The following is a 12,958-nucleotide window of genomic DNA, read 5'->3' as shown; positions in this document are numbered from 1 at the left end:
TATGCTTGGCTGTTGGTCCTCTCTCTGCACAGGAGGCTGTGAGTGTGAGGGTCTCGGGACGCCTGGGTTCTTATTCTGCACAGGAGGCTGTGCGTGCGAGGGTCTCGGAACACCTGGGTTCTTATTCGGCACAAGAGGCTGTGAGTGCGAGGGTCTCGGGACGCCTGGGTTCTTATTCGGCACAGGAGGCTGTGAGTGCGAGGGTCTCAGGACGCCTGGGTTCTTATTCGGCACAGGAGGCTGTGAGTGCGAGGGTCTCGGGACGCCTGGGTTCTCAGGTGGGCTCAGTTCGTTTTCTTTGCCATGTAGAATGGGAAGGTCATTCCACCTCACCCCCACCTCTAGGAGCCTGAGACCATCCTGTGGTCAGATGCAAATCAGTGACAACTTCTTGATCCCACTTGTCCGTGTTCAGGTCACCCAGGAATTTTCTTTTCTTTCTTTTTTTTTTTTTTTTCTGAGACGGAGTCTCACTCTGTCCCCCAGGCTGGAGTGCAGTGGCGCCATCTCGGCTCACTGCAAGCTCTGCCTCCCCGGCTCATGCCATTCTCCTGCCTCAGCCTCTGGAGCAACTGGGACTACAGGCACCCACCACCACGCCCGGCTAATTTTTTGTATTTTTAGTAGAGACAGGGTTTCACCATGTTAACCAGGATGGTCTCGATCTCCTGACCTTGTGATCCGCCCACCTCAGCCTCCCAAAGTGCTAGGATTACAGCTGGGAATTTTCAACAGAAACGTTACCCAGCTCCACACCACTCACCCAGATTGGCCACATTCTTTGCAGCATTCATTTCACCGAAACTGCTGAGCGCCTACTGTGTGCCGGCACTGGCCAGGCACTGGGGCACAGTGGTGAGCCAACACTGACGGGGGGCTAAGGACAAGGATGAGGATGGTGGTTCGGCCAGGCCCTCCCCTCCCCCGTCTCAACACATTCTTTCCTAGCTGTGCTTGCCCCTTGCTTCTGGCTCCCCCTGGCCTCTGCAGCATCTTGGTCAACACAAGTCCACACTTCTGACCAAAGGCAACTCGTGAGTCCAAGGTCGTCGGGGCCCACCGGGGCCCGCCAGGGCAGGTCATCTGACTTCTGCCTTCTCTGCCCTTCCCTGGGACCTGCTGTCCTGGCCTACTCTCTGCCTGGCCAGTGCGTCGCACCTGGACTATCTGCCTGTGGATTCTGTTCCAGCTACCTTGTGTGCCTCACCCACGCCTCTGCCACGGCCCTCCTCAACCTTCCCCTGTCCAGGCTGGGTGAACGTGCCTCGTCCCCAGAGGCTTCCTTCCCTCTTCTTCCCTCCCTCCGTCTCTCTCACTCCTTCCCCTACCTCCCTCTTCGTTTGTGTGTCTGCTTATTTTTTGGTAGAAGACACTTTATAGCAGTCCGAATGTTTATTTTTCCATCTTTGACAAGAATCTGAGAGGAGGTCTTTTGGGGCCAGAGCACCAGGGGCTGCCCCAGCTTCGTGCTGCCTCGGGAGCAGTGCTGGCTGGTTCTGCAGCAGGCTGAAGCGGCTAGGCTGAGAGCTGGGAAGAGGAAACTGGCCAGCTGCAGATGGGGGCGCAGGGGTCTTTAAAATCCTTCTCTGAGACTGAGGCCCCCTCCAAGCCCCAGGGCACAGCCCTCACCCTTTGTAGGACACTCCTCACGCTTCCCAGCTCTTCTGGGGGCCCTGCCACCCATGGCCAGCCTTCTGGGGATGCTTAAGCCTCTCCCTGGACCCCTATATTATTTGGGGGCTCTGTCATTAAAGCAAGAGGATTAGATTCTGAGGAAGCAGGTGGAGGGTAGGGTCCAGGATGGCCCGTCTGTGTTCATGTGCATATGTGAGCATGTGTGCATGTGTGTGTGTGTGTGTAGGGGACAGGATGGGGCTCAGAATTCCCCACCTGACCTCCCAGAAGAAGGGGAGGTGAGGAGGCCTCAGAGGCTTTTCCCTGTGAAGGTCAACAGTGGGGTGTCCCTGTGTGCTCTGCTGTGCGGAGTGCTCCCTGTGTGCTCTGAGTGCTCCCTGTGTGCTCTGCTGTGCTGAGTGCTCCTTGTGTGCTCTGAGTGCTCCCTGTGTGCTCTGAGTGCTCCCTGTGTGCTCTGCTGTGCTCTGAGTGCTCCCTGTGTGCTCTGCTGTGCTGAGTGCTCCCTGTGTGCTCTGAGTGCTCCCTGTGTGCTCTGAGTGCTCCCTTTGTGCTCTGAGTGCTCCCTGTGTGCTCTGCTGTGCTGAGTGCTCCCTGTGTGCTCTGAGTGCTCCCTGTGTGCTCTGCTGTGCTCTGAGTGTCCCTGCGTGCTCTGCTGTGCTCTGAGCACTGCACTCAGCACGTGGTGAGGGGCCATAAATACGGCTCAGAGAATGAGGAGGACACAGCTCGCTCCTGCGACAGACTGGACGCTTTTGTCCCCAACAAGTGGGGGAATGGCAGGCTGTGGCCTCGACCAGGCCCCGCCCACCGTGGTCCCTGCCACTGCGTGGGCTCGCCCTGAGAAGCCACCTGCAGCCCAGCCCAGGCCCCCACTCTGCTCCCACCCCTGCTGGGCTGCGGGGCCTCGAGAGCCTTCGAGGGGACTTGGTCACTGGGCCTTTTGCCTCCCACTGCGGTTCCACTCCTTCTGCCAGCCACGAGCCTGGAGTGAGCCCTGAGGTCCCCTAAACCCCGCAGCACCAAGGGGTCGGGTGTGGGGCATAGGGGTGCACGTGGAGGGGGCCATAGGCCTGTGGTCTGTGCTATGGGTGATGGTTGGTGTCTCCCACTGCGCAGTGGGGAAAAACATGCCATTACAATCAGGGACAAGCTGTTATCTCCCACTCAGCTCGGGCTGAGGAAAACAAAACCAGGCTGGGCCTATCGGTGGGGCTAGGACGCAGCACCTTCGCCCAGCTGGCGGCAGGGGAGGGATGCAGGACGCACAGGACTCGCCTACCAACGCCAAGGAGGCTCGGGCCCAGGCAGGGGTGGCTGCGCTGGGGTGGGTCCCCGCGCTCTGGACTCGGCAGCCTGTGGATCGCTCATGTCTCCATCCTCTAAGCTGGCGGCTGCAGGCGGGGCTGGGCACGACCCGTTAAAATGAAATAACCTCCTGTCAGCTTGGCTTGCAAGGTGCGGAGGAGAGGTGTGGGGGCGCCGGGAGCATCGCCTTCAGCTCGGCCTCTGGGGGGATGTGAAGACATTTGCACCCAGAGAAGGTGGCCTGAGTTTCAGGCATAAGACGTAAAGATCTCTGTGCTGGGGAGGGGAGCAGTGGGGTTGGAGCTTCTGTTGGGTTCCTTCATCACATCTCCCCACCCTGTCTTTGCTCCCTCTAATTCCTCCCCATCTCCTTCAAGGGGTTAGGTTCCCTGGCCCTGGACTGGCTGCCAGGCTGGGCAGCATCAGTGTCCATGTGGCCTCGGGGGATGACTGGGGATCCCCAGGGATGGACTCTGTTTCCATTCCTTCCTGTGGGCGCCTGCCCTGCCAGGGCTGCTCTGGGGAGGGCAGCTCCATCCGCCTCAAAGGCAAGAGAACTGATGAGTCAGGAAGGGTGGCAGCCCCGGCAGACAGCCCGCCTCTCCCCAGGCTCTCCTCCCACCCAGGCCCTGGGCTGCTTCTGCTTTGGGGGTGGTGGGAGAGAGCAGCAGGGCAGGAGTCTCCCTGGACCACCTGCCTCCATCCTGGCTCTGGGAACCCTGTCTGGGGAGGAGGTGACGTTGAGAGTTGAAGCAAATGCTTGGGAATCGCCTCCAGGACCAGAAGGGTATCCTGTGGTCTCCCTGAAAGCCCCGACAGGACCAGGGGAGACTTGAGGGCTTTCAGATGCTTCTGCTTCTCTGGTCACTGGGGCAGCTGGAAGCTGGGGCTGTGGGGGTGTGGACACCAGGCTCAGAGGAGGCTTGGCACAGATCTTCAGTCCTCCACAGACCTCCTTGCCCAGGGCCTGGTGCAGTGTGAGTTCTAGCTCTTGCCTTTTCTGCTCCTGCTGAGAATCAAGCACTCAGGTTGCAGAGAAGCCTGCTGCCTGCTTTCTCTCCCCACCAGGCCAGGCCCCTTCCTGGGGCCCCTTCCTGCCCAACCTGGGCTGCCTTCCACCTCCACCTGAGTCCTCTACTTCTGCTCAGGTCCCCTGCCCCCAGGCCCTCTCCCAGCCACCTCCTTGGCTGCATTTCATCCATGGAACTGTTCATATTACTTATACTTTTGCCATTGAAAAGTGGCTCCCACGCCCAGCACTGGGCACTGGGCTCGGCACCGATGGTCCCTGAAAGGCCAGATGTTCCCCAGGCATTGCTCCAGGGCTGCTGAGCTCTCTGGGATGCTGGTTCTGCTCTTCAGTGTGGGGGTTGTACTCCATTCAGTGACTGGATTTTAGGAAAAGAAACAAATTGGTTAATGTATTATTGTTGTTGTCGTCGTTGTTTAAAACCCCGTTGTGAAATTTCTGGGTGCTGCCAGTGGTGGGGGCGATTCAGGGAATCACACAGCTCAGCCACTCCCTGGCCACCCCAATCTCATGACTCTATCCCAAAGACAGTCTCTCGGGTTGGTCAGAGTGGATCTCCTAGATCGTTTTTGTGTCCTGTCTGGCTGACGGCACACATACACTGTTTGGGTTGGAGTAAATTAAGCAAACAAGAATTTCCAGGTTCAGGTCTACCCCCTGCCAGCCCCTACCAACCAAACAAACAGAATCCTCTGGCCCCCTCCGTTTCCCGGGAATTCCTGCTCTCTGGTGTGATAGTGGGATATGATTCTAAATAAACCCAGAAGTATTAATGGGGGAGTAACTTTTGTGGGTTCATTCTTCATTCATTTACTTATTCACTCAGAAAAATATGGAGCGAGCCCCAGCTGTGTGCCAGGCACATCCTGGGCATTGGGGATTCAGCACTAAATCCAGCAGATGTGAATATGCCTGCCCTCAGGAAGCCTGCATTCCAGCGGAGGCAAGGCAGGATGGTGGGATCCCAGCACATCCACGTGAAGCCAGATGTGCTAAGTCCCGGGGGGGGGGGGGAATTCATGGGGGGAAAGGAGAAGGAAATGCCAGAGGAATGCTGGTTATTTTGATGGGGTGTTCTGTTCCTGGATGGCCTCGGAAAGGTGCCATATGTGCACAGTTCTGAGGCAGGTATGCAGGGAGGCAGGGAGGAACGGAGGGAGGCAGACAGGGAGGGAGGGAGGGAAGGAGCCCTGCAAATGTGCAGGGAAAAGCATTCCATGCAGTAGACGTGCAAAGGCGTGGTGCGGGGTGGGGTCCGGGAGGCATGCGCCTGCGTGGAGGGACAGCCAGGAAGCCAATGGGGCTGCAGGGGAGAGAGGCAGTGTGCTAGGAGAGGGGGCCAGACTGCCGAGAGCCCCAGAGGCCAAGGAGGGTTGGCCATGAAGCCGTCTACGAGCGCACAGCCGCCTTGTGAGACCTTGCATCTGATCTTCTTAGGAAGTCCCCAAATCATAGAAGCCCGACTCACCTGGCTTGCAGGCCGCTGAAACAACTTTAAGTGTTTCTTCCAAATGATACAGGACACCAGTGGAAGGCTGTGTCACCAGATCAGGACAGTGACATCATCGGATGAATATTTTTAAAAGAGAGGGACAAAGTAGCTGGGGGAGTGCAGACAGTGGTGGGTCCTGGAATCTAGGCTGGATGGGGGAGGAAGCGAGAGCAGGCGGCGGTGGGAGAGGCGATGGGGAGGAGCCAGCGTGGTGGGGTGGAAGAGTTGCTGGGGGTGGAGGACCATCGCAAGTGGGCTGGGAGAGGGGCGGACCCGGGGATGGACTGCACCGTTGGTTGTTCGGCAATAGGGTCCTAATGATGTGTTTTCTGCAAGTTTCCTTTTACTCCCCTGGGGCATAAAAAGCGAAGTGCCCTTTGGAGGGTGCCAATCCCTGGTGGCAAATGGTTGGCTTTGAAGCTGCCCCCCCTTGTTTATTAGTACCAAATGTTTGTTTTAGATCAAAAGGAAGATGTTTCCTTCAAAGGCATTTTTTTTACTTGCTTTTTTCCCCCTGCAGGTTGAAATTCTGTCTCTGAGACGCTAACAATCTTCCTGCAGTCGCTGCTCCTCCCCAGCAGCCCCCTCCTTGCCAAGGACGGTCCAGAAGGAGCCCCACTGGGGCCTCCCCGCACAGCAAAGCAGACCTCACCTCCCACTACCAGGTAAGGCGGTCCCACCTGTCCACCACGCCCATCCCCAGAGTTTGCATTTGTGGAGAAAATCCATTTTAATGCGGCGATTTTATTTTACAGAAAGGGTTGCGGGGTAGGGACGTTCTCTGCCAGTCTCTAGTTTTCAGGTCATGGTGTCTTTGTGGAGTAGGAGGGGGGCGTCGACGGATGCCCAGGAAGGTATGGGGTAGAATTTTTAAGGAGTGACCGCTTTTCGTACCCTGAAGCCCATCAGCCTGGCTTCGGGGCAGTTAGTCCTGGAAGGAGGGTGGGCGGGGTGTGGGGTCCACTGTCTGGTGTCAGCAGAGATGCCATAGAATCCAAGGTCAGGGCCTGACCTTCCCCTGCACGGTTCATGTTCTGCTGCCCAGATTGCCCCGCAGCTCAGGGAGGGCCCTGAAGCCTTCGTGCGGCTCTAGAGGGGACGGCCCAATGCCTCTGTTCCCACCGCCCCCCGTTCAGCTCTGACACTAACTGCCAGAGTCAGCGTCCGACTCCACAGGGTTCGGGCAAAGCGCTTTGTAAGACGGCTCTCACTTCGAATGCAACCTGCCAAGGCCACCTGCACTTGTGACCAGTGGCAAATTCAGAGGTTCCCAGGACCCCTCAGTTTTGATAATTTGCTACAATTCACAGAACAACAACAAAAAGGCACTACACTAAAAATGACAGGTGTATGACAGTCATGTGACACACATAGGTTGAGGTCGGGCAGTGTCCTGGATACGGAACATCCACACCCACTCGCCGTGGAGCTAGGATGCACCACCCTGCTGGTTCACCCACAAGTTCACCACCCGAAAGCTCCCCGAGTCACGTGGCTGAGCTGTCTCCAGCCCTCTCTGCTCCCCTGAGGTGGGGAGTGAAATTTCCAAGCCTCTCATCACGTGCACGGCCAGCCTCACGATGGAAGCCTCCTAAGGGTCCTTATGAGTTGCAGGTCAGCACATGGTCAGGTATGGGCAGGAGTGGCTTGTTATGACTAACAGAAGACACTCCTATCCCTTGGAAACTCCAGAGGTTTTAGAGATCACCTCCCAGGAACGAGGGACAGACACCAGGTGAATTCTTTCTTAAGCCCCCGTGAGGTTCAGTGCAGCCCCATTCCCTGATGATAGACAGGGCAAAGCTGTGGGTCATTGACCCCCATGCAGGGAGGACTGGAGCCCTGAAGCCTGCAGGCAGGCTTGCATGACGACCCTTTCTGGGCTGAGCAGATGATACCAAGAACCCTAGGCAAAGAGATCAGAGGCCCAGACACAGGCTGGTCTCTCCAATACCCATCAAAAGATGCCCTTTCCAGAGCCCGCAGAATCGGAAATCTCCACGCACAATCTGGGTGCATGTCCAGGCATGTGCTGCTTGCTTCTCTCTGGTGAAGGCCATGGGTGCCTTTCTCTGCTCCAGGGCTCCCTGGGGTCTTCTTGCCGTAGCTCATCGATCCAGACTGTCCTGCATTATTCATTCCACAGCCTCGAGCCCCCGATGTGCTGAGCCCTGTTTGGGGTGCTGGAGACGCAGTGGAGACAAGGTCAAGTTCTGGCCCTCATGGTGTTTATATTTAGCAGGGACATGGAGAATAAATGTATGTTAGGCGCACATAATGCTGTGAGGATAAACGCAGCATGCTAAGACCAAGGCGAACGTTGGGGGCTGTGGCTTGCACAGGACAGAAGGGCAGGCCCCGGGTGCTGATATTGTGAGCTGAGACAGAAGGAAGGGAGGGAGGACCCCAGGATGTCTGAGGGGAGAGCGTTCCAGACAGAGGGAATGGCCAGTCCAAGGCGCTGAGGCAGCGACATGCGGGCATGCTGGAGAAGTAGCAGGAGGGGCTGGCGTCCCGGGGTCTGGGGACTGTGCAGGTAGAGGAAGGAGATGACGAAGAGGGTCCAGGACTGGATGCAGTGGCCTTTAGGTTGGGGCTGAGGATTTTGGATGTTGTCTTAAGGGTGGTGGGAGCCACTGCAGGGTTCTGAGTGAGGGATTAAATGGCCTGATTTGGGATGTATGAAGATGCCACCACCTTCTGTGAGGGGGACAGAGTGGAAGCAGGGGACAGCCGAGGAGCCCACTGTCCCACTCTATCCCCGGGAGCACTAGCTCTGCCATGGACCCAGGAGGAGAAGAGTGGTGGATCTGGGCCCATGTCTGAGATAAGCCCTTAAACAATTCCCCTCCTCTGCTGAAACAGCTGTCACTCCATTCCGTAAACCATCAGGGACCCCTCGGGGAGCCCAGATGGGAAGGCCACACACCCCAGCCGGTACCAGGACAGAGAAGCAGCAATGTGACTGTTTAGAGGGCAGGAATCCCACTCCTCGTTCTGGCTCCTTCTGCCCTGGGGCTCGCCGCAGTGTCGTGGTGAAGGCAGCGCTGCTGTGCCATCAGCCACGGCTCTTGGTCAGGTCACTCTGTGCCAAGATCACCGTGCTTGCAGGCTGTCTGAGAAAATGTATATTGGACACGAGGTTTGGGGCTGGCCTCAGCGCAGGACGAGCGACCCCCTGACATCATGCTCTGTCTCTGGAACCTCAGAGGCCTAGTTCCAAGAAGATGCTTGCAGCTCTGTCCCTAGGGGAGAGCCCCGATGTACAGACATCCTGCAGGCCATGACAGTAGCACCATCTCCCGTGCTCCTCTGAAAATGCTACTTCCTGCTGCCTCCAAGAAGGAGGTTGCAGGGCCCAGCCTCACCTTTCTGTGGGTCTGAGAACCTATGTCCCCCAAATAGGTAAATTCTTAGGGTCATCAACAGTGAAAGCACAAGACCAGCCCACCCCCGAGGGAGGGTCTGGGAAGTCCAGGGGCTGGTGGGGTCACCCCACAAGCTCTTTTGGACCTGAGCTGCTTCCCTCGGTGTGTTCACTGTCCAGCCCCTTGTTGATTCCAAAGGTGTGCTCTGAATTGTGAAGTGAGGAATCTGCATTTCAGAGTCTTCCTTTTCTAGAAGGGTGAGGTCAAGGGGAGAGAAGGAAGCCCCTCTGAGCAAGAAGCAATGAGGTCTGAGGCCTGTGTGTGGCTTTGACTCTCTGCCTGTCTTTTTTTCACCTTCAGGAGGGTGGGTGGTGGGTGTCTGAAGGAAGAGGGCCAGGGACACGTATCTGAGGTCAGGTGTGCCTGCAGACACCCTCCTGCTCCGCATGCTCCTGGGTTATCCCTGCGGCCTGGACATGGGCTTCAGAGAAGGGGCTGCCAAAACCACCTTTGGGCTACCAGAGCTCTGGCATGTGGATGCCATCGATGGCCCAAAGGAATGTGACTAGAGGAAGGGGCTTCCTAAGAGGGACTTGGAAATTAGTGATGGAGAAACCCGGGGAGGGAAAAGCCTGCAAGAGCTTTTACCCCAGTGAGGAGGGCTGGCCTTTCTGATTCAGGAATGGCCTTGGCAAGGAGGCCTTTGAGCGGGACTCCCCATCACTGCAGGCGAATCCTTGCTTCAAAGGAGAGTGTGGGGAGGAAGCCGTTTCCGCCTAGGACATTGCCTCAGCCCCGGTTCATTTCCTCTGCCTTGGAAAGGATCCCGTCAATTAGATCCCATTTTAAAGCTCATCCCTTTAAATATGGATTCAGTTTGGGTTTTACCGTATAGTAAATTCTAAGTCCTTATTAAAAACATGGATGGAAATTAATCTGCTGCAAAATGAGATTTGTCTGTTACATGCAGTGGCTGAGGCCTGGGGCAGATGGGTCTTTCAGGTCCACAGGGAAGAGATGGACCTGAGCAAAAGCTCCAGAGGAGGGTCATCTGCTCCTCCAACCCTGACCCTTCCCTTCCTTCCCCCCCGCCTTCGCCATTCTCATGGGGTAATAGGAATTTTCCTAAACCACGTTGCTGTCCATTGTTGGGGTCACTCAGAGGAGCCAAGGAGTGTGGTCAGTTGTCTCTTCTCCAGATGTTTTTGGGGACGGGTGCGCCTTTGTTCTGGAGCTGAGAGATAAACAAAGTCTTCTGCCCTGATGCAGACAGCCTGAGACGGGAGGGGAGGCTGCAGCGCACCCCGTGGGGTTGAGAGTGAGCCTGCCATGGTCAGATGGGAGCTGGGGCTGCCGCGCACGCCGTGGGGTTGAGAGTGAGCCTGCCGTGGTAGTGCAGCTTACACTATCCAAACTCATCCATCCACCCCGGACCCCACCCTCGGGGACGCACCCATGAGTGGCAACACGTGACTTCCCATAAATCATCTCCGAATGAGCGTGCTTCCTGCACTCATCCATCACGCCCGTCTCTTGTCTGCTTGTTTTTAAAAGCTGTTAAACTGGAATCCATCACAGGGGAGCATGGCACCCTCGAGGGCCAAGCCGAGACACAGGCTGCCCGCATCAGCTGTGGGAATGTGCGTGGGGCTTTCTGGAGCACAAGCCTGAGCGTTGCCTGGCGGCAGGAAGAGGGAGATCATGGCTTCATCTAGTTACACCAGAAGTGGATGGGACGTTGCTCCCAGGCTTGAAGCGAATGCATTCCTGCCACAGGAGCTTGTCCTACGTGCTCCTGGGTGGAACAGGCGATGCCCAGCCGAAGGACGTTGCTGGGGTCTCTCCTTCCTGCGGGGGCATCTTATTTCCTTCTTGGATCCAATATTTTAATGAGAAGACTTTAGTTTGAGCCGGTCTTTGGAGACATGGGTCCTAAAATCTTCCATGATTCCTTTTCTATTGATAAATGTATTTGGAAAATATTTAGGAGGGGTGCCAAGCTCAGCCACTTCAGTCCCTCATTCTAATCCTGCCTAATTCTGCCACCTTGCCCCTTTGCTTGCTTGTTCTCGGAACAAGCTCTGAGGATGTCCCTGTGAGAAAGAGGATGCAAGACAAGGACCTGGGGCCCCACTCCATTGCTTCTGTTTCTCCCTTTCTTCCTCCTCCTCCTCCTCTTTTCCTCTTTTTTTTTTTTTTTTTTTTTTTGAAACGGAGTCTCTCTCTGTTGCCCAGGCTGGAGTGCAATGGTGCGATCTCCACTCACTGCCAACTCCATCTCCCGGGTTCACGCCATTCTCCTGCCTCAGCCTCCCAAGTAGCTGGGACTACAGGCGCCTACCACCGTGTCCGGCTAATGTTTTGTATTTTTAGTAGAGACGGTGTTTCACTGTGTTAGCCAGGATGGTCTCAATCTCCTGACCTCATGATCTGCCTGACTCAGCCTCTCAAAGTGCTGGGATTACAGGTGTGAGCCACTGCACCCTCTGTTTTTAAATTGATCTTTATTTATTTTTTTGAGATGGAGCCTTGCTCTATCACCCAGGCTGGGGTGCAGTGGCGCAGTCTCAGCTCACTGCAACCTCTACCTCCCGGGTTCAAGAAATTCTCCTGCCTCAGCCTCCTGAGTAACTGGGATTACAGATACACGCCATCATGCCTGGCTAATTTTTGTATTTTTAGTAGAGACGGGGTTTCACCCTGTTGGCCATTCTGGTCTCAAACTCCTGAGCTCAAGTGATCCACCCACCTCGGCCTCCCAAAGTGCTGGGGTTACAGAGTGAGCCACTGTGCCCGGCCTTCCTCCTCTTCCTTTTCTTCTTCTTCCTCTTCTGTCTCCTTTTTCTCTTTCTCCTCTTCCTTCTTTTTTCTCTCTGCCTACTTCTTTCCTTTCTCATGCCTCCTCCTCTTCCTCCTTCTCTGTCTGTCTGTCTCTCTCTGTCCGTCCACCCCATTGAGGAATTGTGTGCACTTCAGGTTTTTCTGTACGTTCTCTTCCAGGGCCCCTAATTCTGCCACTCTGCCTCTGTCTATCCTTTCTATCATCTGGTTCCTTCTCTGCAGTTCTGGTGACTTGGCAGTCAGCACTTACCCCTCACAGGGGTCGGGGAGGAGATGAGAAGACATCAGAGATGCCTTATCCCTTCTCCTTTCCTCTTCAAGGGGAAATGTGTGGCTGGAATCCTTCACACCCCCTGAACTGACTGGCGTGGGGTTTGCCTCCAAGAACTCTTTGTCTCCAGACAGATGTCACAGACCTCAGTGGCAGTTGTGCTATTTTGTCCCATCTGCTTCTGGCTTCGCCTCCCTCCTTTTCTTCGCCCTATACTTGTTGGCTGAAGGATAAAACTGCTTGTTGGCACTGGTGTGACATTTTTTTAAAAAATAGAAAAACGGGCCAATATTTTTCCTTGGTGACTTTTGAGCTCTGTGAGTGAGCAGCGGAGGAGGTTGGGCGGGTTGCAGAGGGCGCTGTCGGCGCGTTCCCCAGGACACCGCTCCCAATTACAGCCCATTAGTCACTCCGAGTGTTAAAGCATTAAGAACAATTAAGGGTGAGAAGAGCTTCCAGATGTAGTTCCAGTGCTGGAGTGGGAAGGGAGGCCCTGCCGCTGCTCCCCAGATGGAAATAATGTAAGGAGAGGAGCCAGCAGGGCTTGGCCCCTAGAGTGTCGTTGGCCCCCACAGCCCAGGGTGTCAGGTGCAGCCCCCAGGACAGTCGACCTGGCCAGTGGGGCTGGAAATTCAGATCATCTGGGTCGATGTCCTGTGACTGCCATCACAGAACGCCACAGACTGGGTGGCTTCACACAATAGCTCTTTGTTTTCGCCAAGTCCTGGAGGCTGGGATCCAAAATCAGGGTGGCAGTGGGGTTGCTTCTCAGGGAGGAGCTTTCCCAGCATACGGAGGCCTTTCTCCCGGCTCTAGGGGCCACTGGCCATCCTCTGTGGGCCTTGGCTTATAGACGCACCGTCAGTCCAGTCTCTGCCTCCATCATCATGAGGCAACCCCACCCCCATGCCTGTCTGCCTGTCTGCTGCGCGTGACATTCCTGTGTGTGTGTGCATTTGTGTGTGTGTGCATTTGTGTGTGTGTACATGTATGCATGCATGTGTGTGCATGTGTGT

The 12,958-nt window shown here is 55.9% G+C and overlaps 1 protein-coding gene across 36 annotated transcripts in view; it reads left to right on the top strand.

Moving 5' to 3' along the window:
• The window catches only part of RBFOX3 (RNA binding fox-1 homolog 3), a 523,127-nt gene that overhangs the window by 120,971 nt on the left and 389,198 nt on the right, over window positions 1-12,958 (top strand). For 24 of the 36 annotated variants that reach the window (XM_077969019.1, XM_077969040.1, XM_077969017.1 and 21 more), the window contains one exon: window positions 5,983-6,127. The gene's annotated coding sequence lies outside the window, so the exon portion shown is untranslated. Of the gene's footprint in view, window positions 1-5,164; window positions 5,592-5,982; window positions 6,128-12,958 lie in introns of those variants that run through there. The other 12 variants (XM_077969045.1, XM_077969033.1, XM_077969013.1 and 9 more) reach the window with 3 other exon arrangements.

Source organism: Macaca mulatta, chromosome 16 (assembly GCF_049350105.2).
Source record: "Macaca mulatta isolate MMU2019108-1 chromosome 16, T2T-MMU8v2.0, whole genome shotgun sequence".
Taxonomy (NCBI): Eukaryota; Metazoa; Chordata; class Mammalia; order Primates; family Cercopithecidae; genus Macaca; species Macaca mulatta.
This window is presented reverse-complemented; position numbering and strand designations above follow the sequence as displayed.